This window comes from Pezoporus wallicus, unplaced genomic scaffold (genome assembly GCF_028554395.1).
Source record: "Pezoporus wallicus isolate ANWC-B61680 ecotype Strahan unplaced genomic scaffold, APGP_CSIRO_Pwel_v1 contig_736, whole genome shotgun sequence".
NCBI lineage: Eukaryota > Metazoa > Chordata > Aves > Psittaciformes > Psittacidae > Pezoporus > Pezoporus wallicus.
In genome coordinates this window covers 53728-79162 of record NW_026639744.1, presented here as the reverse complement: position 1 = coordinate 79162, position 25435 = coordinate 53728, and the positions used below count along the sequence as shown (strand labels likewise).

Here is a 25435-nt window from a genome sequence, read left to right as displayed (position 1 = left end):
TCTGGAGTACTCATCAAGCTTGATGGGTATACCTCAATTCCTCTAGTTTGTTCCTGTCAGAGGAGTAAAGCATAAATCCTCTTGCATGTCTCCCCTTCTGCCCCTCTGGCAGAAGCAGCTGTGACACTTTCATGGCTTTTGTTGGAAAGCTGGTTCCTGCACTCTTTCCCCAACAACTCCTCTCACTCCTTCAACTTTTCCTCTCCTGACCACACTTTTGCTCTTCGATATAATTCTCCACAAATATCAAGTAGAAAGCCTGCACTTTGTACAGTTGTGAAACTTCCTCATCTCCTGCTAAGGTTCTCTTCTTAACATGGTAACACATCTCACCCTGATGCCAGCTGAACTCTCTTGCTACTCATTCTCCATTTCTTTAGTATCTCTCAGTGGAGTCTTATCAAGGGAAAACTTGTCCCTGTGAATTTCCTCAGCCCTCACCAAAATTAGAGAAGCATAATAAGAAAAACACGCACCTTCCTCCAGGGAGGCTGTTGATGATGTTAGAGCTAGCTAGAGAAAGCTGCAGCTGGCGGAGAGTATCACTGATGGGTATGGTCTCAGGTTGGTTTAAGCAAGTGATGGCTATGGAAACATTTCTAGTTATAGAAGACTTTTTCAGTTAAAAGCCTAAAAACAGACAAATACCTAAGCTGGTAGTTTGAGCAAAGAAAGAGTAAAGCAAGAATGAAGACAGTTTTCCTAATCCAGTGTCAGCTTCTTTCCAGGCTGACACTAAGGAACTCCAGAACTCCAAAGAAGCAGGATGGACCTCAACAGTCCCACTGTCTTCCACAGCCAGAAGCACATCCATGTTCCCTGTCTACTTTAAGGGCTCTCTTCCTAGAGTTAAGAACTAAGCCACGAGAGAATATTTCCAAGCAAATAACAAAGCAATCCATAACGTTGTCAGTTTCTTGACATCACAAAATTAGGATGATGAAAACCAAAGGCTACTTCCTAAAGCAGGATGCCATCCTGCTGTATTCATTGAGCAGCGAGACTGTAAGTACTACCGATAAGAGTTTTAGGGAGGTAGCGGGTAGGGCTGTCTTGGGACTTGAGAACAGGGGTGTTATCTGCCGCACCAAGCCAATCCTCACTTTCTGGCAGGCTGTCTCATTGCAAGGATTTGTAATCGGAAAAAAAAAATAAAATCAAATCCAGTGGTGATGACAGCAGTATTAGCTACAGCTGACACAGACAAAGCATTACGTTAAACATCTGCTACAGCAAGTTGATCATAAGAATCATCTGATAGCAATAAGTTGATTAGATTCTGATACTTAGTTTGATATCCTCAAGAATGTACTCAACATTTGCAATACTGGAAGAGAGTTAGTGTAAAGCTATTGGGGAGGCAATAAGAATCTTTGCTGCACAGTTCTTAATCACTGGGGGGAAAAAAACAGAGTAATCCCAGATCATCACTTAAATGGCTACTGATATCTCTACACTCAAAACCAGACTTTTAACTTTCTTTTCAATTTTCAGATCACTACAAGTAAAATGTTTTATATATTCAAATTCTTATTTTAATGCTGTTATTTGCGATACAGAACTACACAGGCTCAAGCATAATGAGTGGACAGAGGCATGTAACTGGTTTATTAGTCTGATTTGCACACTTATTATGCGCAACAGAAGTGATAATTTTTATTTTATATAATTTCACGTTAGTTTTATTCTGAGCAATTCCCAATAAGAAAGAACAAGGCAGGTTATGAAGCTAAAAGTCAAAACTGCCATTGTAACTCTCAGCTAGTCAAATTGCAAACAAAAAAACAGAGAAAACATCACATCATTAAAAACTTATACTACCTTTTAGGAAAAAACCATTACACAGCATCTATATATATACTATATATATATATACACACACACACACATACATACACTATGCCTTTGGTTTACTGAGATAAATTAATAGCTTCTGGTGGAAGAGGATGAAAATAGAAGTAGAAAGGAAGAACTGCCTTTGCAATAAACTCATGAAAACACACTCCTTCCCTTAGCAATTCCACAAACCTGGATGAAATTTTTTATCCCACATCTGCTCTATGAGCATTAGTAAGCAAGAAAAAGAGTGGACAGTAAACCCAAGCATTTAAAGTTGTCAAGGTGTTTGACAGGACATCAACAATACACAAATACACAAGTCCATGGGACCTGATGAAATCCATCTGTGGGTCCTGAAGGAGCTGGCAAATGAAGTTGCAAAGCCACTGGCCATCAAATTTGAAAAATCATGGCAGTCAGGTGAAGCTCCCGATGACTGGAAAGAGGGAAATATAACCCCCATTTTCAAGAAGGGGAAAATGGATGACCTGGGGAATTACAGATCAGTCTCACCTCTGTGCCTGGCAAAATCTTGGAGCAGATTCTCCTGGAAGGCATGCTAAGGCACATGAAAAACAACAAGGTGCTTGGTGACAGCCAGCATGGCTTCACTAAGGGGAAATCCTGCCTGACCAATCTGATGGCCTTCTGTGATGGGGCTACAGAACTGATGGACAGGGGTAGCGCAGTTGATGTCATCTACCTGGACTTGTGCAAAGCATTCGACACTGTCCCGCACGACATCCTTGTCACTAAATTGGAGAGACATCAATTTGATGGAAGGACCACTCGGTGGATAAAGAACTGGCTGGATGGCCGCACACAAAGAGCTGTGGTGACCACAATATGGCTCAATGTCCAGCTGGAGGCCAGTAACAAGTGGTGTCCCTCAGGGATTGGTGTTGGGACCGGTCTTGTTCAACATCTTTGTTGCTGACATGGACAGTGGGATTGAGTGCACCCTCAGCAGGTTTGCCGATGACACCAAGCTGTGTGGTTCGGTTGATATACTGGAGGGAAGGAATGCCATCCAGAGGGACCTTGACACGCTTGTGAGGTGGGCTGATGCCAACCTTATGAACTTTAACCGTGGCAAGTGCAAGCTCTTACACCTGGGTCGGAGCAATCCCAGGCACAGCTACAGGTTGGGCAGAGAAGAGATTCAGAGCAGCCCTGTGGAGAAGGACTTGGGGGTGTTGGCTGACGAGAAAATGAACATGAGCTGGCTTCAGTGTGCGCCTGCAGCCCAGAAAGCCAACCGTATCCTGGGCTGCATCCAGCAGGTCAAAGGAGGTGATCCTGCCCCTCTACTCTGCTCTTGTGAGACCTCACTTGGAGTATTGTGTGCAGTTCTGGTGTCCTCAACATAAAAAGGACATGGAACTGTTGGAACAAGTCCAGAGAAGGGCCACGAGGATGATCAGGGGCCTGGAGCACCTCCCATATGAAGACAGGCTGAGGAAGTTGGGGCTGTTCAGCCTGGAGAAGAGAAGGCTGCATGGAGACCTCAGCCTTCCAGTATCTGAAGGGGACCTATAGGGATGCTGGGGAGGGACTCTTCATTAGGGACTGTAGTGATAGGACAAGGGGTAATGGGTTAAAACTTAAACAGGGGAAGTTTAGATTGGATATAAGGAAGAAGTTCTTTACTGTGAGGGTGGTGAGGCACTGGAATGGGTTGCCCAGGGAAGCTGTGAATGCTCCATCCCTGGTGGTGTTCAAGGCCAGGCTGGATGAAACCTTGGGCGGCATGGTTTAGTGTGAGGTGTCCCTGCCCATGGCAGGGGGGTTGGAACTAGATGATCTTAAGGTCCTTTCCAACCCTAACTATTCTATGATTCTAATAGGAGTAGGTAAAAAAAACAATTAAGTTAAATATACAAATATATTTTGAGGGATTGAAGACATCACAACAACAAAAAATCCCTTAAAAAAATGAATCACAGATTTAGCCCTTTTTTCTAAGTTTGTTATGTTCTAAAATATGCAATTAATTAAAAAATATAAAGTGCATTAGGTTTCTTGTTTTTAAAATGTTTTTCAGAAAGCAAGTCAATGAATAGGTGTATGAATGCTGTCCTACGTTCCAGAAAAGTGTTTCCTCCATTACAGCAGCTAACAAAGGAATTTTGCTAGCTTCATCTTAGCCAGCTTTTCACATCAGCAGAGCACACAAAGAATCAAAGAAAAAGACTCCTAGTAACAGCCGACAAACAACTTGGTTACACATAAGTTTGGTTTTACTTATTGCAAAACTTTAAGTAAATTTTCTCTACTACTGAAAAAAACCCTTTGAAGCCAAAGAATCTTCTAATACACAGTGCAAAGGACTACAATTGTTTAAGGCCTGCAGTCTAACAGTAAGTTAAACACTTTTAATTACTTTGCAAGTTAATTTAATAATTAGAAGTATAACAGCAGCATCGTCTTACAATTCTGTTTGAATTTAAAAAATGGCGAATTCTACGCAGTGTCAACTGGTGTAATTTAACCACTGGATTTTTCCTTCACAGAAGCCACAAGCTAAGTGTCCCAGTTCCTTCATTCTTAGCATGTTTTTACACTATCTGGATTTAGGCATAACATAAGAGAAAGTTTCCGACTCTTGAAGCTTTTACTACCTCTTCTGTACTTGCAAACTTCTCTAATTCAAAGATATGTGACTGGTAGGAAGGAGTTAATGGGAGCTTTCAGATGACAGAATTCATTTCTCAAAAAGAGTACGAGACATCCGTTCAAGGAGAAAAACTTTAAATTCCTACTGAATTACACTAGACTGAAATTGATGGGACAATCAGATCCCCTGGCAACTACTAATCCGGTAGATAAAACGATTTCTATTCAAACCAAGTGCTAAGATACTAACGGTGAGCTGAAGGCTAAGGACTAAAGCATATCTTCATCATAATGCAAACTTGCTTTAAATTTGACAGCTGTAAGAGTACACTTCCCAAATTTAGGTTCAGTGGCCTTAGTCTGAAATGTAAGAAGCCAAGACACACCAAGTCCAGCCATTTAGACTGCCCGAGCTGCCAACTACCTGCACCTAAAACCATGCAGGAGCAGAGGGGTGAGACAGCCCAGTATGACAGATAGAACTTAAGGCATCTATGGTGTCCTAAACCAGGAGGGCGTTTTTATTACTTTTTTTTTTTTTAAATTACCTGTTCATCAGGTAAACAGAAACTACAGATGTCTGGACATGTACTTCATGTGGAAACTTCTTCCTTACTTTACAACATGAAAGTTGATGCTTCTTAAGACAGCCTCCCTTCCATTTCAGTAGTTTTGAGCTCTAACTACTAACAACTGATTCGAACCCAGCACGTGCATGACTGACTTAAAAGTAACTGATTGGTTCTGCCATGTTCAAAAAACATTCATGGCTGAAAACAATTGCACACACAAAGAATTTTATTATGTTTTATAAATATCTTTCAGGGGACGGCAATATGTAGCTGTGCTAACAGAGAAATTTTCAGTCAGCTTTTCTGAATGTGTGAATGTGGAAACATGTGGCAAACACACCTAACAAAAGCTGAGACCTAAAATAACCACATAGAATTCTACTTTTGCACTCACTTTGGAATAACATGATCAAAAAGTGTGATGAACAGAACCTTCACTTGAGGACCAAAGACTTGCTGTCTCATCTTAGTGTATGAAGATGCCAATAAAACATGGTCATACATAAAGACACAAAATTAAGATATTACCTAAAATGGCAACTTGCACTAGTGCCTTAGGAAAAGCCTATTTTAGCTGTTGCTCAATTTCAGCGAACAGATGGAAACATTTAAAGTTTGGGCAACAAGAATTATTTCTCAGTAATTCAATAATTTTGTAATAACATCAAGGTAACCTGAAAACCAGATAAGAATGTCTAATTCTCAGTGAACTGAGATATGCACAACCTGATGTGGCTAATTCAACACCCCAATCATTAGCATACTCTTCTTGACATTCTGCATTAGCAGTATGAATAAGAGTGTTCAAAGTCTTTCTTCAAGTGCAGTAGCTACAGTTTTTTTGAGGGTCACGTTTTTTAATACTTCCAGTAGCATGTACCTCTTTGTTGTGGTTTAAACCCAGTCAGCCAGCACTGCACCAGCTACTGAGAAGGTGAAAAAAATGAATGCTACTGCTAAACCCAGAATCCTCTTCAAAAATGTGAATGCTACAGAAAATGACTCATACACAAACCCAGAGTTTCAGAGAAAACTGAGAAAGACTGATGTACTTTCGAAAAAGCCAAGACAAGCACTATTAAAATTAACCTCCATTGTGTTGTTATATATATATACCTAACAAAGCCACGATACAAAATATGTCCTAACAAAACAAAAACAGTCCTAACATTGTGTAAGTTCACATACTTAACAGTTAGCTGTTACTAAATGGAATGACTGAATTAGTAATTTTTAATTGGGGTTCCAAATAGTCAACACAAACCAGACACAGTCTTCTGAATTACTTATTTTTTGAACTATAAACATGTCCTCTGCTGAACTACCAACAACATTATGTACCAGTGCTTTGCTACAAAGCAATGTTCATCTACTCCAGGTAAAAAATTTATCCTAAAACATACATGAAACTGTAGTAAATGGAAACAGTCAAATAATTTGTAACTGCTGTAGGTCAGCCCAATAAAGCACACTATGATAAACACAGTAGGATAAAAAAAGTTTGTACTTCAGTACCTTAAAGTATTTCAGGTAGCAGATGAAAATGATCAGTTTGAAATAAGATTTTTCTTTAGACAAACTTGTGGTTTATTCTTCCAAAGAAACCTTAAATACAGAAAATATGACTTCACTTGCACAGAAGTAATACGATAATCTAGTATTCCTCGTATCATCATCAGCAACTATTGTTATAATCCATGTACCAAAATATTTTATTCAGTATCTCTTCCTACTTGATGTAACCAAGTCATTTTGTTGCAGTTAATCTGGCAGCACAGAATAAACTACCTTTTCTACTTCATCAGTTTTATTCATTTATACAAATCCCACAGCAACCTCTGAATTTGTTGCAACCATACACTGAACAGCAGCCAGGGCTCTTGCAACACAGGTCCCAAAGCTGAAAATACAAACTTCATGTGCAAGTATGAAAGAATACAAGTCTGTTGAAGCATTCAGATTTCACACTGCTCTTCTAAATTCTTCTCAGGCAAACACCACAGCTCTTTACTAATGGCAGGGCAGACTGTTCAGCAGCTCTGTGTAAGTTTTGCTGATATGTTTGACAGAAATGTTTTTTGGTAGCATATTTTCCAGATGCTATTTATGAGAAGACTAACACATAAAACTAATAAAAAGGAATAGAAAAAAAGGAACAGAAGCTTATTTTAATTTCTGCTTTCAAATTTTTGTGTCATCAGCAACAGAAGATAACTTGGAAGCTGTCAGGTATGCAACTAGGTATGAAGAGGCATGCCAAGCAGTAGATCCAACATACCTTGGATATGCCCTGACCAAAATGACTACAGGAACAGGCAGGGACTGTTGCACTGTAAAGATGGTTTGAGGGAAGCTAAAGTAAACTGAAAAGCTGAAGAGGTAGAATTTTTTTTTTTTTATTTCACATGTTAAAATAGTAGTACTTTAAAAAATCTTAATCCATGAAGCTTTTTGGAACTATAGCAAAATAATTTAACATCATTATGCCACTATGGAGTTGAGGTCAGATGTACTGACATGTTTTACATGGATTTTGAATAGCCCTAGCATTAAGTTATTTGACATTCATGGAATCATCTCTGGTTAAGACGAATAGCAATACATTACTACAGGTTGTATTTTAGCAACTGCAATACTGCAAGCTTAGCAAGGAATTCAGGATTTCAGGTATCTTGTATTACTATATGTACATTTACATACATTAGCTGTTATAATGGAAAAGTTATTCAGTGATTTACAAGCATAGCGCTTAAGCACAACTATCAGCTTTGAAACCTATCAATCTCATTTTTTCTTTCTTGTTTTTAGCTGGCACTAGCACAAGAAGCTCTGGCATGGATTATTTTCAGTTTGCACACATTTAAAGCCAGTGTTGACTGCCTGGACAGTTGATTTAAAATTGTCATGTTCCCTTTAACAGAGCAAGATTTACAAGAGGGCCATAAAGATTTCCTGTACTATTAACTGTTCGATTTCCAGCACCTTAGAGAAAGGCTCATCTTTGCTTTTCTCTACATATCAAAGCAACTTTTTCAAATCACTGAAAATTATAACAGGACTTCCTAGAGGCAAAGTGCCTCCTTACTCTTTGTCCCATATACACTATAAGCATGGATATCCCAGGATTTATCAATGGCAAAGCAAAACATTTCTCTCTGGGAGCTGGCCTGACAACCATCTACCTACTCCTGCAATGGAAAGTACACAACATTTCAAAACTTCTTTCACTTTCCCAGGCTCCCTGGCCTGGCAGCTCAGAGCTCTCAGACCACTGCTCAGGCCTGAGCCTTTACAGCCACCAGCACCATGGAGCAAAGCTTATGCACCAAGAGAGCTGCGTGGGGAAGAGGTAGAGTCACCATCCTGTGAGGGATTTAGAAGACGTGAACCCAGGACAGTGGTGCTTCATGACATGGTTTAATGGTGGACTTGGCAGTGCCAGGTTAACAGCTGCACTTGATCTTCAAGGTCTTTTCCAAGGTCTTTTTCTGATCAAATTTATGGCTGTGACTAAATAATCTGCATCCCTATCCAACCAACAATTGAGCTGAAGAACAGTGATTTAAAAATGTTCATAGAAAATGATGGGAAAGGCAAAAAAACAAGCACATGAAACTGAGAAAGAACTGTAAGCACTGTACAAAGCTATGTCCTGTTGAACCCCAGGTGCCTGCTGCACCCAAGATCATCTCTGCAGACAAATCCTGATCTTGATATTGAACTGTAAACACAGGATACAAAGACTCACTCTACTCTCCTAGACCCTGAAGACATCTCTCCTTTGTTGCTCTCCCTGAGGATGGACAGCATTTCCCAGCAGTTTCTTACCCCTCAGGGTACACAGAAAAGCAAGGGACTGCATTAAGGACAAACAACCTGCTCTTTGCAGGTCTGTGCAAGCTCAGATGCCTGATGCTGTTTTGCAGGGGCTATTTTTTTTTTTCTTCCTAATTATCAACTTATACATTCTCTGCATTTCCCTTTTTTGTTTCAATAAGTAGTTACTACATTTTTGGATTTAATAAAGCGCCAGGAATTAACATAACTCTGGTCTTAGACTGCGTTCTTCAAAAGGGACAAAAAAGAACAGGCATCTCATTTATTTCTGGTAGCTTTCATTTTAACAGCAGTGATAAACACATTCTTCCATTTTTTGCGCAAAAGGTGATACTGCCGTTCAGGTACATATGAAGTTACCAGACAGCTTTCTGGAATGTTATTTTATTTCAACAGAAACTTGTTAAGTGTAAATAGTTTATAAAATTAGGAAGCAGGATGAGATTATGAAAGCAACCAGAACTGACACCATATGACGTTAAGGTAAAATATTTTGTAAGCATTTCTCTAATATAATCAGGTTTCTCTATGCTTCTTCGGAAGGACTCATTCCATCTCCCGCTCTCCCTGCTGCCAGCTCCATCTTCCTTAGCAAAGGAAACACTTCTTCAAACTGCAGAAAACAAGCTGAAAGTCTACTAATTCTGACATAGTCACCAGGTAATTACCTTCCCTTAGCATCATGTATATTATGCAAAACTCACCTAGTGCTGTTATTACTGGGCAGGCATCACTCCTGCAGCCCACATGTGACACTTCTTTCTGCCTTTCTAATCGTCCCACACACAACCTATGTATACCCAACTGTTCAGGTACCCTACCTTTAATGGGTGAAGTTATCCAGCATTAAGCTTCTTTCTAGAAGACTTCTTTGGAATGCTGCAAAACTGGTATTTTTTAAACAGCTAATGAGTACAAGTTTTCCCAAACTGAATTACATGGTTTTACCTCCTTCTGGATACACAGTGATATATCATGCAATGGAAACATACAGTTTCTGTCAAAGGGCTTGGCACAATCTGGGCTTGAAGCACTGACAACCACTGCCCATGCCATGCAAGTGTCCATATAAGAGCACTAGCTGTTGATGTCCTACTATCATATGCTTTACTCACCACCACACTAGTGAAACATTCAAACAGTACTTCACACAGAATGGAAACCCTCTCCTGATGAGTCATCACGACTTCTCTTTCTTTTTTGGCACCAGCAGGGATCACAGCAAATTAACAGGCATGCAAGAAAGCTCTCTTCCTGCATCCCAAATCTCTAAAGCCATTTTTGGACTTGTATGCGTGAACCATTGAAATAACAACAGATGAAGAGACAGTTTGATTCCTGAAAAGGACTGGCCAAAGGCCTTCAATCTTGCGTTCCTGTCAAAATACATCCAAAGATATAGTATGTGAAATCTACCAAAAGCTGTTAAAAACAAAATCAACCTAATGAGGTAGACAGCTAGTTCTACCTTTCTTTATGATGTAGTTACAAAATGTTAAAGGTGCAAATCATATGGACCCTAGAGATCACCAACATCTGAAAGCATCTGAAATGACACTAAGATTATGCATTTGAGGGTGAGGCAACTGAAAATTATGTAAAGTTTAAGTTCTAATGTTCAAAGACTACCTTGAAGGTAGTAGCATGTATTTAGCTATTTTAGTATATTGTCTTTAAAAGCATGGATCAGGTTTGGGGTTTTAGTGTACTCTTTTCCTTCCAAGCCTTGAAAGCATTAATGCAGCATTCTCTGCTTTAAGCTTTCAGAAATACTTCTATATTTTGTTTTACTGCCAAACCTTTAACTGGAGTGGAAAAGGCCAAGCTCAGGGTATGCTGCCTCCACAGGGTCGACTGGGGCAGGAGAGAAGTAAGTGGAACCTACCTGATAATGTGTGTTTTAAGTACCAGGGGTAAAGGACTGTCTGTCCAGTCTTTAAGATCTCCTGTGGCAATTGCAAGGCCAGACACCAATTTTTGCAGCACTCCTCTTCAGCAGACACAGAGAAGGGAACTTAGAGGGGTACACAATGCATACAACATAAATTTAGATAAATCTCAATGAATCAGAGGGTACCTCACCATTTACATTTGTTGGCCAAACCCTGAATCTAGTAGTGTTTTAAACTTAAATCACCAAATTGCTAAAGTTATGGAAAAATTTACTAAAAAAAAAAAAATCCATGCTTATGTTCTCTAGAAAATCTTCACAAAAGAAACTCATCAGAAATATCTTCAACACTCCCCCAAAATCTTTATTTTCTACCTTCTATTAGAGCAAAAGAATCACGGAAATGAATGAGAGAGATGGCTTCAGGATTCAGACAGTGTTCTATAATGTTGCCAATAAACAATTTTTAGATGGGACAAAATACTAGGTAAGTTCAAGGAAATATAAGAAAAAAAAAACTGATATGGAATCTCTAGTCTAGACCTCATATTCCAAAACATGCTGCAAAAATACCTAAATGTGTCAAATCCATAAGGGCCAGACAGGTATTTCAAACAAGATGCCTACCCAGAATGTAGCAACAAGACACATTTCAATCAATACAGCGTTGTACTTCATGAACGTAACTGAAATGCTTTTTCAGTTCTACCACCTATTTCCATAGAGCCAGGACCTAACTCCCACTTAAGTAACTGTATATGATCAATGCCTGTACACTTCAATTTGCCTGCTTTAAAAATCACCTTTTCATCATCACTGCATGACCACATTTAGTTCAATGCTAAAACATATAGTTCAATCCCAGATGCAGGCTTCACAAATTTCTCTTTCTACCTAAACAAACAATTTACTGTCACATCAGTCCAGCAGATATTTTGCATCTTGTGATTTGGTTCCTGCACCTTCCCACAACCCTCTGCCCCTTTTCAGTGAATACATCCCATTATTTTAAATATTGTATGAACATGAATCTAAGCTAAAACTTGCTCTAAGGAACACAACCCTGCTAAATCCAACATGTAAGGAAGAACTTATAGCCCTTGCAGCCTCTCCTTCCCTCCCTTCCTGTCGGCTCACTTGCCAGAAGTATGAGTCCCAGGCTGAGGGGGCTAAACTGGCTTTAGCTTCTTATATACACTTAGTTCTGGATTTAGGAATTGATCATGGTGGAGGAAGTCAGACACTTTTTTCCTTCCAGTCAAAAATGTAATCCACCTGACCCAAACCCAAAAGTCATTTGCAGCTTTAGCTGCTCCTTCACAAGGGCTCTGTGACAGGATAGACAAGAAGACAACGCGGTCACAGAGCACTGAGGGCTTCTGCACCAGTCAGAACCCAGAGCGTACGCTCTAAATATACAGCAATGGAATTTTTCCCCATCACAGAATTTTGTGTTTAACTACATATTGTTGTTTAGTCTGAAGAAGGAAAGGCTCAGGGGGAACCTTATCACTCACTACAACTACCTGAAAGGATGACAGGGAGAGGAAGCAGCTGATCTCTTCTCCCAAGTAACTAGTGACAGGACAGGAGGTAATGGCCTGAAGTTGCTCCAGGGGAGGTTTAGATTGGATATGAGGAAAAATTTATTCACTGAAAGAACAGGTATTGGAACAGGCTTTCCAGGGAAGTGGCGAAATCACTGTCCCTGGAAGCGTTCAAAAAACATATAGATGGGGCCATCAGTGATATGGTTTAATGGTGGTCTTGGCAGTCCTGGGGTAATGGCTGGACTTGATGATCTTAAAGGTCTTTTCCAGCCTAGTATCTGGGGCAGCACTAGCCTTAATAAATGCTTCAGCATCCAAAATATCTAGAAATTCTACTTAACATCTACCACATTGTTTCTAGCAGCAACTTAGGGGATAAAACAAGTAAGACATGTCAGTAATAATGCTGCAAACTTTGCACACTAGGTATCAACTTTATGCTAGAGAGCACTAGCAAAAGTACGCTAGTCTGTGTCTCTTAGCACACTGTATGGCACATCATTCTCACACAAATGGCTTTCACAAACATTTCCCAGTTGGCATGATTTTTTCCTTTTTGCAAATAGTGCAAGAAAATGTGAAAGCACGTGTACAACTAAAGGAGCTGAAGAAAGTAAACCACTCTAGAAGAACAAGCAAGAATACACTTATGAAAGATTTAGTACTTAAAAAGAAAATATTTAAGCCCTTCCACATGAAAGGTAAAGCAGTATTGATTTTACATAAAATGCAATTCCTTGCTATTATAAGTAATTACACATGCAAACACTTCGGGGTGATATAGTGAGCTCACCATCACTGCAGGACTTTGAAGCAACATCATGTACCTTTTGAATAGACAAGGTTTAAATTAGGTTTTGCAAAAACTGACAGCCTGCATGCTGAAGGATGCCAGACAAAAGTCACTGTGGTCTCTCCTGGCCCTTGGGCTTTTAAATTCCCTTACTCTCTTCTTAGATACCTAGGAAAAAACAGGACCTGTCTTGGGCAGGAAGGCAAAATAAGGAGGGTACAGCTAAAGACAGATGACACAACTAAAGAATCTATGTCCATTAGAAGGCATCACTCCCATCTTCACTTGAAGATATGCTTTTACAACACTTACTTCCAGTTTGAAAACATTTTATCATTGATCAGTTGCACTGCACTCTTTCACATGAGAACTCAAATATAACGTGGTGCATTAAGCATGTGTTTACAGAGTCTGCTTCACCAAGGCAGCAGGCGGCGGCTCTGGAAAATGCAGCTTATCTCTCTTCATTCACCCTGCCTTCCAAATGACCCCCATCTCATGTGGCGTGTAGTTTAGATGTCTGGACCTTGCTCCCTCAGTCTTTATCAGATTGCTCCCTCCCCCCCTCCCTGGAGCTGCATCTGGACTGGTTAATTTGTAGTTATAAACCATCTTTTATCGCCTCAGATGAAATTTTAGTTTTGCGTTCCTGTAGCACAAATCAAAACTATTCATAAAGAACTTATAATTTCATATGTTTAGATGGGACAGTCATGATAATCTAATCTGAGGGCACTGAACCTCATTTGGAAACACGTGTGTCGAACCATAGCACCTCTCCTATGGAGACAGGTTGAGAGAGCTGGGATTGTTCAGTCTGGAGAGGAGAAGGCTCTGGGAAGGCTTTAGAGTGGCTGCCAGTATCTAAAGGGGCCAGGAAGAAACATGGAGAGTGGCTTTTTATAAGGACATGGAGGGACAGGACAAGGGAGAATGGCTTTCAACTGGCAGAGGGGGATACTTAGGTCAGATATTAGGAAGAAGTTCTTCCCTGTGAGGGTGGTGAGGCCCTGGCACAGGCTGACCCAGAGACGCTGCAGCTGCCCCATCCCTGTCAGTGTTCAAGGCCAGGTTGGACAGAGCTTTGAGCAACCTGATCGGGTGGAAGCTGTCCTTGCCCATGGCAGGGAGATTCAAACTAGATGATCTTTAAGGTCCTTTCCAATCCAAACCATTCCAGGATGCTATGAAATCAATGACACTTGTCTTCTCACATTAAACAGAAGATTTCAAAATACTGTATCTTACTGCTGAATGCGAGCCCTACACAACCTTTACAGTGGATATTTAACTTACTTATCTTCAGTTAAACTGGGAACAACTGGTGCATTTTGGAAGATGTACCAGTAAATCATCCTAAAGCAGTGACCCGTTTTGCTAACAAGAAACTAGAAAGATCTTTCTTATGTGCTAGAAGGGTAAAAAACCCATTATTTTCCGGTATCTTTAGTGTCACCATGATGAAATGTCAATATTCTGCTGCTCACATTGTGAACACAAGGAGGCTTATTTTTTTTAATTATTATTTTAAAGAAAAAGGGAACTAAATAAAAATAGGTGTGTTTACGGTGTACTCCCACTATCCTAAACAAGTAAGCAAAAATGCAGGTTTTGGGGTTTGTTTTGTTTGTTTTTTTGTTTGGTTTTCATTGGACACAGCATTTCTGTTTTTCAGTTCTGAAATATATTTCAGTTTTTAGATAATGAACAGAACGCAATTTTTGAAGAATAATGAAAATCATCATTTTTACGTATGTACTACTTCTGCATAATAATTCCCACTGAAATGATACTACCAAAAAGTCTTTTAATGTACAAAGCAAACAGAAAAAAACAACTGAATTACAGAAACATGTTTGGTAGTAACCACCAAATTTTATACCACCATGCCGAGAAAGGTGCCTGGCTCAGTTTTCACTCTGCTTAATTCCTTCTAAAATAAGATATTGTAAAATAACTGTTTTTTACAAGATTGCAGGTATATAGTTAAGGTAAGAGGGCTATCCACAGTCTTAATACTATTAATTACAGATGGCAAAGTTATCTAAATATTGGCAATGTCTTTAAGTGGCATGATCTAAATCAGCAATTTGCTAACTTGCTACACTGGAAGATACACATTCTGCAGTTTCATAATACGAATGAATTCGCAGTGTGTTTTAAAGTGTCCCTTTGCAGGAACAACAGCACTTTCCTCTAGCATCACTGGTTCCAAATAATTCAAGGATCACAACCAATTTTAATAAATATTAACTTGCTCAAGACGTGCATAAATTTCTGTTGATACAACAGTTAAAGAGAGTTTACTAATAGTTTCGTACTTTAAATGGTATTTTAACAGAATGGTATTTGAGGAAAATGACCTACTGACCAATCTTCTGTATAGACATATATACTATTATTTAAGTTAATGTTGAACTAATTATATTTTTCAGCTACTAGCAGTTATCCAATCTTCTGCAAGCCAACTGAAATACTAACATTAAACTTTCATCAGGTAAAGTTTTACTTTCTCCAGCTGTGAAATTTCATAGTACACACAAGGTACTTTATAACTTTATCAAGGTTTCTTGAATATTTGGGATTTGTAAGTCAGACAACCCCCAAAAAAACAACAAACCCTCCCTCCCCCCCCGACCTTTATTCTGAGTTGCTTTTAACTAATTACAGAGCTGTTGTATGGTAACATACACTGTATTTACCCACACTGGAAGACATCTCACTGTTTCACACCTACAGAATACAAAAGCCAAGGACTTTGAATAATGCCAGTATCTATCTGTTGAATTTCCTTTCAGGCTATGTAATACTATTTCTTCTTCAAGAGATGAAATTGTGTTAAAAAAACCGCAACTGAAGCATATGTGTAATGGGTATATATTTAATTCTATACTCTGAGAATACAATATAAACTGAAAGCTACTCTATGAGAACTTCATTCAACACAATGAGTGTCTTCCAGTCAGAACACCTACATGTCACACTATTCCAGGCTGCCATTATGCCTGCTGTCAACTGTTCATTTGCCTACAGAATCTATCCTGTGAAAATGTCACTTGCTGTCACTCAAAGGCTTCAATTATGCTTGAGATAAAAAGAAAATTAAAGGCAAAAAAGATACATACCTGAACCAATATAAATGTCTACACTGGAAAATGGATAAAACTTCCTAACAAGAATTAGTAGCATAAGCAAAAATACTGTGCTGGAATTATCTAGGTGAGGTTAAGTTACAATACATTATAAAATATACACTATATATATTATACAGCTTTTCCTTGCGTAACTTTTATTGAAGGTGCACCTGTGGCCAGGTTTCCTTCTCCATTCCCTGTTGCCTTTTTCGGGACAGCATCTAGCTACCTTCTCATAAACTACTATCAAATCATACATGAGATTCAACAATAAGCATTTGCATTTATGTATCAATAGTGTAAAAATAATAGCATTTTTTTTTCTAACATCCGCCAGTGGCTGGTTTGAATAACTGGTGCTGGTGATACTGACTAGCAGGTGCTTCCTGCAGATGCAGGTGTCCCCACAGCAAAGACCTGACCAAGCTGGCTTTTCTCCTTGTCTCTTTTCATTCCCTTGGCTCCGTGTTGAGCTGTTTGCAATCCTCCCCAGTTAGGCAAAAATTTGGTTCCCTATTCTATTCCCTACAGACTGGTGGGAAGAGAAAAACTCTTGGCACTCCCACGGCTTTGCAAACAGCCCTAGTTTAAAGTCGGCACAGTCAGCTTGGATCACCAGCATTTACCCACATCTGATCTGGCCTTGTAGCACTGGCAGATGAACCACAGCAGTGACATCTCTTTTTAGTATTTTCACTCCCCTTAACCATTAGATTTTAATCATGACTGCGGGCCTCCAAGAATGTTAATCTGTGGTGAGGTGAAAAGAAAACAAAATGAAATACCAAATTGAGAAAAGCACCTCCACAACCTTAGAGGCCACCTTCATGTAAAGAAAAACAGTAATTTCTTAGGTTTTCATTAACAGCTAGATTTTAATTTTGCTACTTTTGAGCTTCTTTTTAGAGCACTGCTTTGGGTGGTTGGTATTTTTTTTGCTTTTTTTTTTTGCTTTGTGTTTTTTTTTTTTTAGGGGGAATTTTGAAAATAAAAATGAAGGATCTGAATTTGGTTTGGTGTTACCGCAGAAAAGAATAACACAATTTATCCTAGGTACTAAATTCTAACTACATTCCTCCTTGAAATATTTTGTGTAATTGACAAATAATGACAGCAGGTCTTTGCTGTTATTTTAAACCCACAGCTTTTTAAAGAAAAACAAAGATGATGTGCCTTTTACTTCACAGAGATGTCTTGATACGTGACAGGAAAACTTAAGGATAGACATTTGTAAATCTTTATAGCATCATGGACTAAAATAACAAAAAAAACCCAAACTTTCTGGAGACATCCAGGTTAGTGTGACTGTACGAAGCAAACCCTTAGGCAACTAATTCAGAAGCTATGTGCATGTATGCCTAGCTTCACTAAGAAAAATTATTTATTAAAAAAAGAGGAATTTTAACAGTTTTGCTATGATGTTATTAATTTTAAAGAGAAATGCACTGCAGTATCAGGAATTCTTGCATTACTTCAACATTTAACTTTGAAATTACAATTAAACCACTGTGCTTATTAATTAGATATCACTAAGAAAAGTGTTGGGAATATTTACTTCTGTTCAGGGTGCCTGTTGTTCCAATTTTTCAAAACAGAAAGGCCCTTGTAGTTTACAATGTTTATTTACAGGATATGCTTCCAGAAAAATTCAAAACGTCAGCCCATATTTTATTTAAAAATTGTTTCAGAAGGACCAGCTGGAAAAGAAATGGGGACCATTGGAAAAAACCTTCTTGCTCTGGTGAAGTAAGAAAAACTTGGCAGATGAGATACAAAGTTTTCTGCTAAGGCAGAGAACTACCTATTAAATCTATCATATTTAAAATGTACTCTCAAATTTAACTTTGAAATGTACCTAAACTTAGTGATATTGTAGAACAGCATTTAGAGGAGTATCTCCCCCCCCCCCCCCCGATACTTTCAATAATTTTTGTAGAAGTAATTTTAAATTAAGCTTCCCTTTATTAATTTTAAGAAGTTAGAATTAGTTTATGTTTTGCATTACAGAGAGTAACTTTGGATTTCAGAAAAAAAAGCCCCAACCCTTTCATATGAAAAGATGAAACAGAGAAGGAAAACTGACTGTTCTCAGAAAAACATTAAGGCTTCAGAAAAGACAATTGGGCTCCTTGGTTTTAATGACAATTGAGTAAAAATTCTTTGTCAATCCGGACTGCAGATGGCTTTAGGGAGAAAAATGATGCGATGTTGACACTGCTCCTTCTCTGTCTTAGAATAACTACAATCAAAACATTAGTAATGACACAGTTCTAAGACAAACTATTTAGAGAAGTACCGTGTATGCACCGCCAAGTCATATTTTTCATACTTTAGCATAATTAAACAGCCTTACAAATTCTGAAGTTTGGATACTGAAAGGCCTGATTTTGTGCAGCGATACATCATGAGTCCCAGAATTACGCAGTACAGAAACTTCACAGAGACTATACGGCTTGCAGCTGGAGATGTCACACGGGACTAAACATGTCTATCATCTTATTGTACAGAATAAATCTAGCTAGCTACTAGATTTTTCCATGTACTGTTTTAAAAGATAAAAGACAAGAAACAGATGTAAACATCACTTATACTTCTTAAGTCTGCATAACCAGTTTTCTATTTTATCAATGCTGATAGATTTTGCACCCTTGCAGGTGATTAACAAGAAAAAAATATTATGAGAAGTTATAATGTATCATTCTGGTTCCTTTCACATGTTGAAATAAATATCATAAACCTGTAAGTGACATTTCAGTTTACAAATAAGGAAAATCCACAGTGTTCACACTCAAGCTCCTAAATGCATAATTAAAAATACCCATAAATTCAAAACTCCTTTCTAATACACAATTTAAAGCTTTTTGAAATTTACAGTTTTGGAAATGCGAGACAGCAATGCACATCCACACCATAGCAAGGACACCATTTGGCAGATGGCTGATCCTGGCACTATGGCTGTGTGCCACCTTACTAGCACACTACAGAGGCAGACTGCTCCTCCATAGCACTTCAGTCATGCCCAAGCAGCTACAAGACTGTTGTACTGAAGTTGACTTGCATCAGCTAACTCAAAAGTATGGGTAGAAAGATGTGCAACCTTCAACACCAATCTGTGCAGACCCACCCTGAGAAAAAGGGGTGCAAATCTGGGGCCAGAATAGAACTGCAATTCTAGAGCATAAGTGAAATGAAGGAAGATAAGTATTGTGTGAGAATGGGTAATGAACTTGAAATAGAAACTGTGTGACATTAGAAATTACGTGGATGAGGGAGAATAGAAACAAAGATGCAGGACATCAGACATAAAAGGAACAGGTTGGGAAGAGAAGAGATTCAGAGCAGCCCTGCAGAGAAGGACTTGGGGGTGTTGGTTGATGAGAAAATGAACGTCAGCTGGCTTCAGTGTGCGCCTGCAGCCCAGAAAGCCAACCGTATCCTGGGCTGCATCAAAAGGAGTGTGACCAGCAAGTCGAAGGAGGTGATTCTGCCCCTCTACTCTGCTCTTGTGAGACCTCACTTGGAGCATTGTGTGCAGTTCTGGGGTCTTCAACATAAAAAGAACATGGAACTGTTGGAACAAGTCCAGAAGAGGGCCATGAGGATGATCAGGGGACTGGAGCACCTCCCATATGAAGATAGGCTGAGAAAGTTGGGGCTGTTCAGCCTGGAGAAGAGAAGGCTGCGTGGAGACCTCATAGCAGCCTTCCAGTATCTGAAGGGGGCCTGTAAGGATGCTGGGGAGGGACTGTCCATTAGGAACTGTAGTGATAGGGGGTAATGGGTTAAAACTCAAACAGGGGGAGTTTAGGTTGGATATAAGGAAGAAGTTCTTTACTGTGAGGGTGGTAAGGCACTGGAATGGGTTGCCCAAGTAAGCTGTGAGTGCTCCATCCCTGGCGGTGTTCAAGGCCAGGCTGGATGGAGTCCCGGGTGACATGGTTTAGGGTGAGGTGTCCCTGCCCATGGCAGGGGTGTTGGAACTAGATGATCTTAAGGTCCTTTCCAACCCTAACTATTCTATGATCCTATGAACTAGGACACAATTAAGACTGGCTGAATGTGAAACAGAACCAAAGAAGAATGAAATCGTGACTTTAAAAAAAGATGCCTAGACCAACAATACTTTCAATTCCTACTGTCTTCATGGAGGATCACTGATCCCACTTTTCTGACTTCAAAGAATCTTTATGGAGTGAGTACTCCAGTTCTGCAACTAATGTAAAAAGTATACAAATCTCAGCAGCCCTTCAAAAGAGCGCAAGGAAAGCTCCTACAACGGAAAATGTTTCTGCAAAATAACCTTGACTTCAGAGATTGGGTTTGCCAGATATTCTTCAGTGAAAACCTGTTGCTAAAGGTACAGTTAAACATGAAGGCCAAGCCCTAATTCGATCTGCAGAGCAAGGTCTCAAAACTATATAGAGTGTGGAATATCTTGAACGACACACTGAACAATTAAAAATAGTGGATAGCTGCACACTGATTAAATGCCATCTATTTAAGGATTTCCTTCTACTGAGAAAAATGGCATGTCATCACATAATTAAAGACTGCATGATAATGGACAAGGTGCAAGTGGGTGAAGCAAGGTCACTAAGGTTTTGAAGTATTAAGACTGCAAGCACAATAATACATATTAAATACAAAAAGTTCCTGCATTTAAAAATAGATCAAATGGAATAGAAACAATGTCTGCACATACCTATACAGCTGTGATATTTTCGCACTGGTAGACAGAGTAAAAATTAAAAGCTAAGATGCTGAGAGTGAGAACTAAATGTTTTGTTTTGCTTTCGCAGAACATCCTGAGGTTTATCCACATATATATATTAAAACATTAAGGAAATAACCAGTCAAACGTTAACTTTACAGGAAGAAATACTTCCCCTGTTCTAGTTTTTCACATACAAAAAATGTTTCTTCTTAACTCAAATGCAAGCTTTGATAATTATTCCCTCCAAACATTTGGCTTTCCTTTACCAAATGTCTCAGGCCCCCATTTTAGAACAAATAAAAATATATGCAAAGGTCTGTCCTTGAAGGAAACAGGAACACCAAAACAAACTCAAAAAAATTAACTTCAAGATGGCAGAGGTATAAATAACCTCTCTCAGCTCAGTAGTGTTCATCTTTTAAATGAAAAAGGTTTTCCCTTCTGGGGGGGGGGGGTCAAAAAAAAACGGGGGGGGGGGGGGCAAGGGGGAAGAGAAATGCCTTAATTTCTTTCTTAATTTGAGCTTTTCTCTAACAAACAGCTACTGTTTCCTTATTTTAGATCACACAGGTCAGTTACACATGCCCCACTTTTTAACTCTTTCCCATCTGCTGTTCTGTTACAGCATCATCTGGGAGCTGAGCAAACTTAGAATGACGCAAACCCAATGGCACCAGGGCTGCATTAGCATCGATGCATCTGCCAGCATCCACCACCTTTGGTGATATACCCAAGTAGAGGCTTAGTGCCCTTGCAGGTAAACTTGGGCTGAAAAAAAACTAAAAAGGAAAAAAGGGGTTTCATACAAAAGCTCTGACTTCCGTAAATAGATACTTGAAGGGGGAATAAAACAAAATGCATTGCAAACACTGCATAAATGAAATACTTAATTTTTCAACACAGATGTGAGACAGAAATCTGACCCTGTGTGCCCCAGCCCTGATGTTCTATGCATGGTAGTGCATCCATGCACTAACTATGCAATTCCAGTGATTTTCTGTTGATATTGCTTGAAAAGAAACAGTTATAAAGATATCCAAATAAGCCATTTCCCGGCAGATCGAGGCTGCCCGGACATGCATAAAGACTGAAAATGAGTTACGAATGCTGAACAAACTTTGTACTAAGTAAATGGGTTTTCACTGTGTTGCACCACACTGTCTTGCAGTGTAGGTGAAAAGAACATCAACAGGGTCACAGCGTCCTAACAACAAAGTAAGTTTTATTCTTCAAATAAGCAGCTAATAAGAGCAATTCAAAGATCAGATCTGGAAACTAAATTGCTTATTCATTAAATTATTTATCCATTCAACTTCATTTTACACGCTTCACTTTGCAAAGTCTCAGGTGAAGTTGCTGTATTCAGAAGAGTGAAGTAGTACCTCATTTTGGACCTGTCTACTAAAACAAAGAAAAGCAAGTATGTAAATTTCTAGTGAATTCCAGTGTCCCACTAGGAGTTCAATTATATTCTGAAATTATGTCTTAATTGGTTTGCTCATAGATGAGCTGTACAGCTAACCAAAAATCTACTACCATATAATCATCACTAAATTCCAGCTATTACCACACATTAAATTAACAACTGATAATGAGTGGGAATATTAGCTCTATTTCCATAACAGAAAAAATCCTTCTCACATTATCTAGAGTGTTTTTTATAATTAGTTTCAAAATAGAAAAAATAAAACAAAACCATAACTCTCCTGAATACCTAACATGCATTTTGCTCAAAACTTCACACATTCAAAATAAACAGCACAAGTACAGAGCACATTGGATTCGTGTCTCTAAAATTTAACTAAAAAGAAGCCACATTTCTAAACTTCTTACAGAAATTGCCAAAAGATTGACGCTTTTTTCCTCTGTGGAAAACAAACTAAGGACTCACACTCTTGTAACTAACAAGGAAGAAAAGAAATGCAGCTCTTTTAATTTAGCTGATTTTTCACATCAGTAGAATAAATAAACTTCCTAAAAAAAGCTGAAACTTGAACTGTAGTCAAACTCCTAAACTTCAGCTGCTATTCAATTTTGCTTATTTTGGAGGTAAAAACCTAATTTATTACTTACATAAAAACGCATAATATAGATTATTTTATGTACCTTTGCTGGTGGAAGGGAACAGATTTCAAAGATCTTGTCTGTAAGTGATATATTCTTCAATATTTATGCCTCCAATGACTACCATCGTCAACAAGGATCTGAAGAAAAACACAAAGCATACATACGCCAGGTTAGTTCCAACTAGATTAAGGATTTTTTTTTTTTTAAATCTATATTTAATTAAGAAGGCACAAAGTAAAACTGTGCATTAATTACACTAATTTATTAGCTGCTGTTAAAAACAGACAAGCAATAGAGCCATTACATGGGAAGGCATTTATCCAGTTGAGGCATATAAAAATTACTTAGCATTAGTATATTTATGACTAAGCATACCAAACTTGGGAAATTCACTGTTATCATACCAAAATAACAACAGCATTAATCATTCCCCGACTTAAAGATGAGAAAAGACAAAATTACAAATAAGTATTAAAATGTGTTATATTATGAACACTAATAGATTACAAAAAGTTAACCCCCCTTAAACTTTGAAAAGACAACTGAGAATCATACAATAGTTAGGGTTGGAAAGGACCTTAAGATCATCCAGTTCCAACCCCCCTGCCATAGGCAGGGACACCTCACACTAAACCATGTCACCCAAGGCTCTGTCCAACCTGGCCTTGAACGCTGCCAGGGATGGAGCATTCACAACCTCCCTGGGCAACCCATTCCAGTGCCTCACCACCTGAACAGTAAAAAACTTCTTCCTTATATCCAATCTAAACTTCCCCTGTTTAAGTTTTAACCCATTACACTCCTTGTCCTGTCACTACAGTCCCTAATGAAAAGTCTCTCCCCAGCACCCTTATAGGCCCCCTTCAGATACTGGAAGGCTGCTATGAGGTGTCCATTCAGCCTTCTCTTCTCCAGGCTGAACAGCCCCAACTTTCTCAGCCTATCTTCATATGGGAGGTGCTCCAGTCCCCTGATCGTCCTCGTGGCCCTCCTCTGGACTTGTTCCAACAGTTCCATGTCCTTTTTATGTTGAGGACACCAGAACTGCTCACAATACTCCAAGTGAGGTCTCACAAGAGCAGAGTAGAGGGGCAGGATCACCTCCTTTGACCTGCTGGTCACGCTCCTTTTGATGCAGCCCAGGATACGGCTGGCTTTCTGGGCTGCGAGCGCACACTGAAGCCGGCTCATGTTCATTTTCTCATCGACCAACACCCCCAAGTCCATCTCCACAGGGCTGCTCTGAATCTCTTCTCTGCCCAACCTGTAGCTGCGCCTGGGATTGCTCTGACCCAGGTGTACGATCTTGCACTTGGCATGGTTAAACTTCATGAGGTTGGCATCAGCCCAGGTCACAAGCATATCAAGGTCCCTCTGGATGGCATCCCTTCCCTCCAGCGTATCAACCAGTCCTGGGTTCAGCAGTAGCAGTAATTTTTCTCCTTCTTAGTAGCTGGTGCAGCGCTGTGTTTTTGACTTTCAGCCTGGGAACAGCGCTGTTAACACCGATGTTTTTAGCTGCTGCTCAGTAATGTTTACTCTGATCAATGACTTTCTGAGTCTCATTCTCTGCCAGGGAGGAAGGGAAGCTGGGAGGAAGCAGAGACGGGACACCTGACCAAAACTAGTCAAAGAAGTATTCCATGCCATAGAACTTCATGGCCAGTGTATTAACTGGGGGCAGTTACCCAGAAGGGCTAGATCACTGCTCAGGTCGGGCTGGGTATCGGTCGGCAGGTGGTGAGCGGTTGTATTCTCTCCCTTCGTTATTTCCCTTCTCATTATTATTATTGGTGGTAGCAGCAGTGGTTTGTGTTATACCTTAGTTACTGGACTGTTCTTATCTCAACCCATGGGAGTTACACGCTTTTGATTCTCCTCCCCATCCCTCTGGGAGCCGGGTGGAGGAAGGGGGAGGTATGAGAGAGCGGCTGCATGGTTTTGAGTTACTGGCTGGGCTTAAACCACAACGCAACCAAACCACACAGCTTGGTGTCGTCAGCAAACTTACTGAGGGCGCACTCAATCCCAATGTCCATGTCAGCGACAAAGATGTCGATCAAGACCGGTCCCAACCAATCCCTCAGGGACACCACTTGTTACTGGTCTCCAGCTGGACGTTGAGCCATTGACCACAACTCTTTGTGTGCAGCCATCCAGCCAGTTCTTTATCCACCGAGTGGTCCACCTGTCAAATTGATGTCTCTCCAATTTAGAGACAAGGATGTCACGTGGGACAGTGTCGAACATTTTGCACAAGTCCAGGTAGCTTTAAGACAACACCCCTAAAAATGCCAGTCATGTTTTAAAAAAACCTTACAGTGTTCAAAGGATAATGGTACAATATCATTTATTAGTGCTGTTTTCATATTTCAGTACTGTAACTATGAAAAGATGAAGTTAAAAAAGAAAATTACTATGC

General features: G+C 39.5%; 1 protein-coding gene across 14 annotated transcripts in view; it reads right to left on the bottom strand.

Annotated features, from left to right (window-relative positions):
• Positions 1-25435, bottom strand: part of MBD5 (methyl-CpG binding domain protein 5) — a 141214-nt gene that overhangs the window by 74122 nt on the left and 41657 nt on the right. For 13 of the 14 annotated variants that reach the window (XM_057415591.1, XM_057415587.1, XM_057415598.1 and 10 more), the window contains exon 2: positions 23053-23150. The gene's annotated coding sequence lies outside the window, so the exon portion shown is untranslated. Of the gene's footprint in view, positions 1-9685; positions 10457-23052; positions 23151-25435 lie in introns of those variants that run through there. The other variant, XM_057415593.1, reaches the window with a different exon arrangement.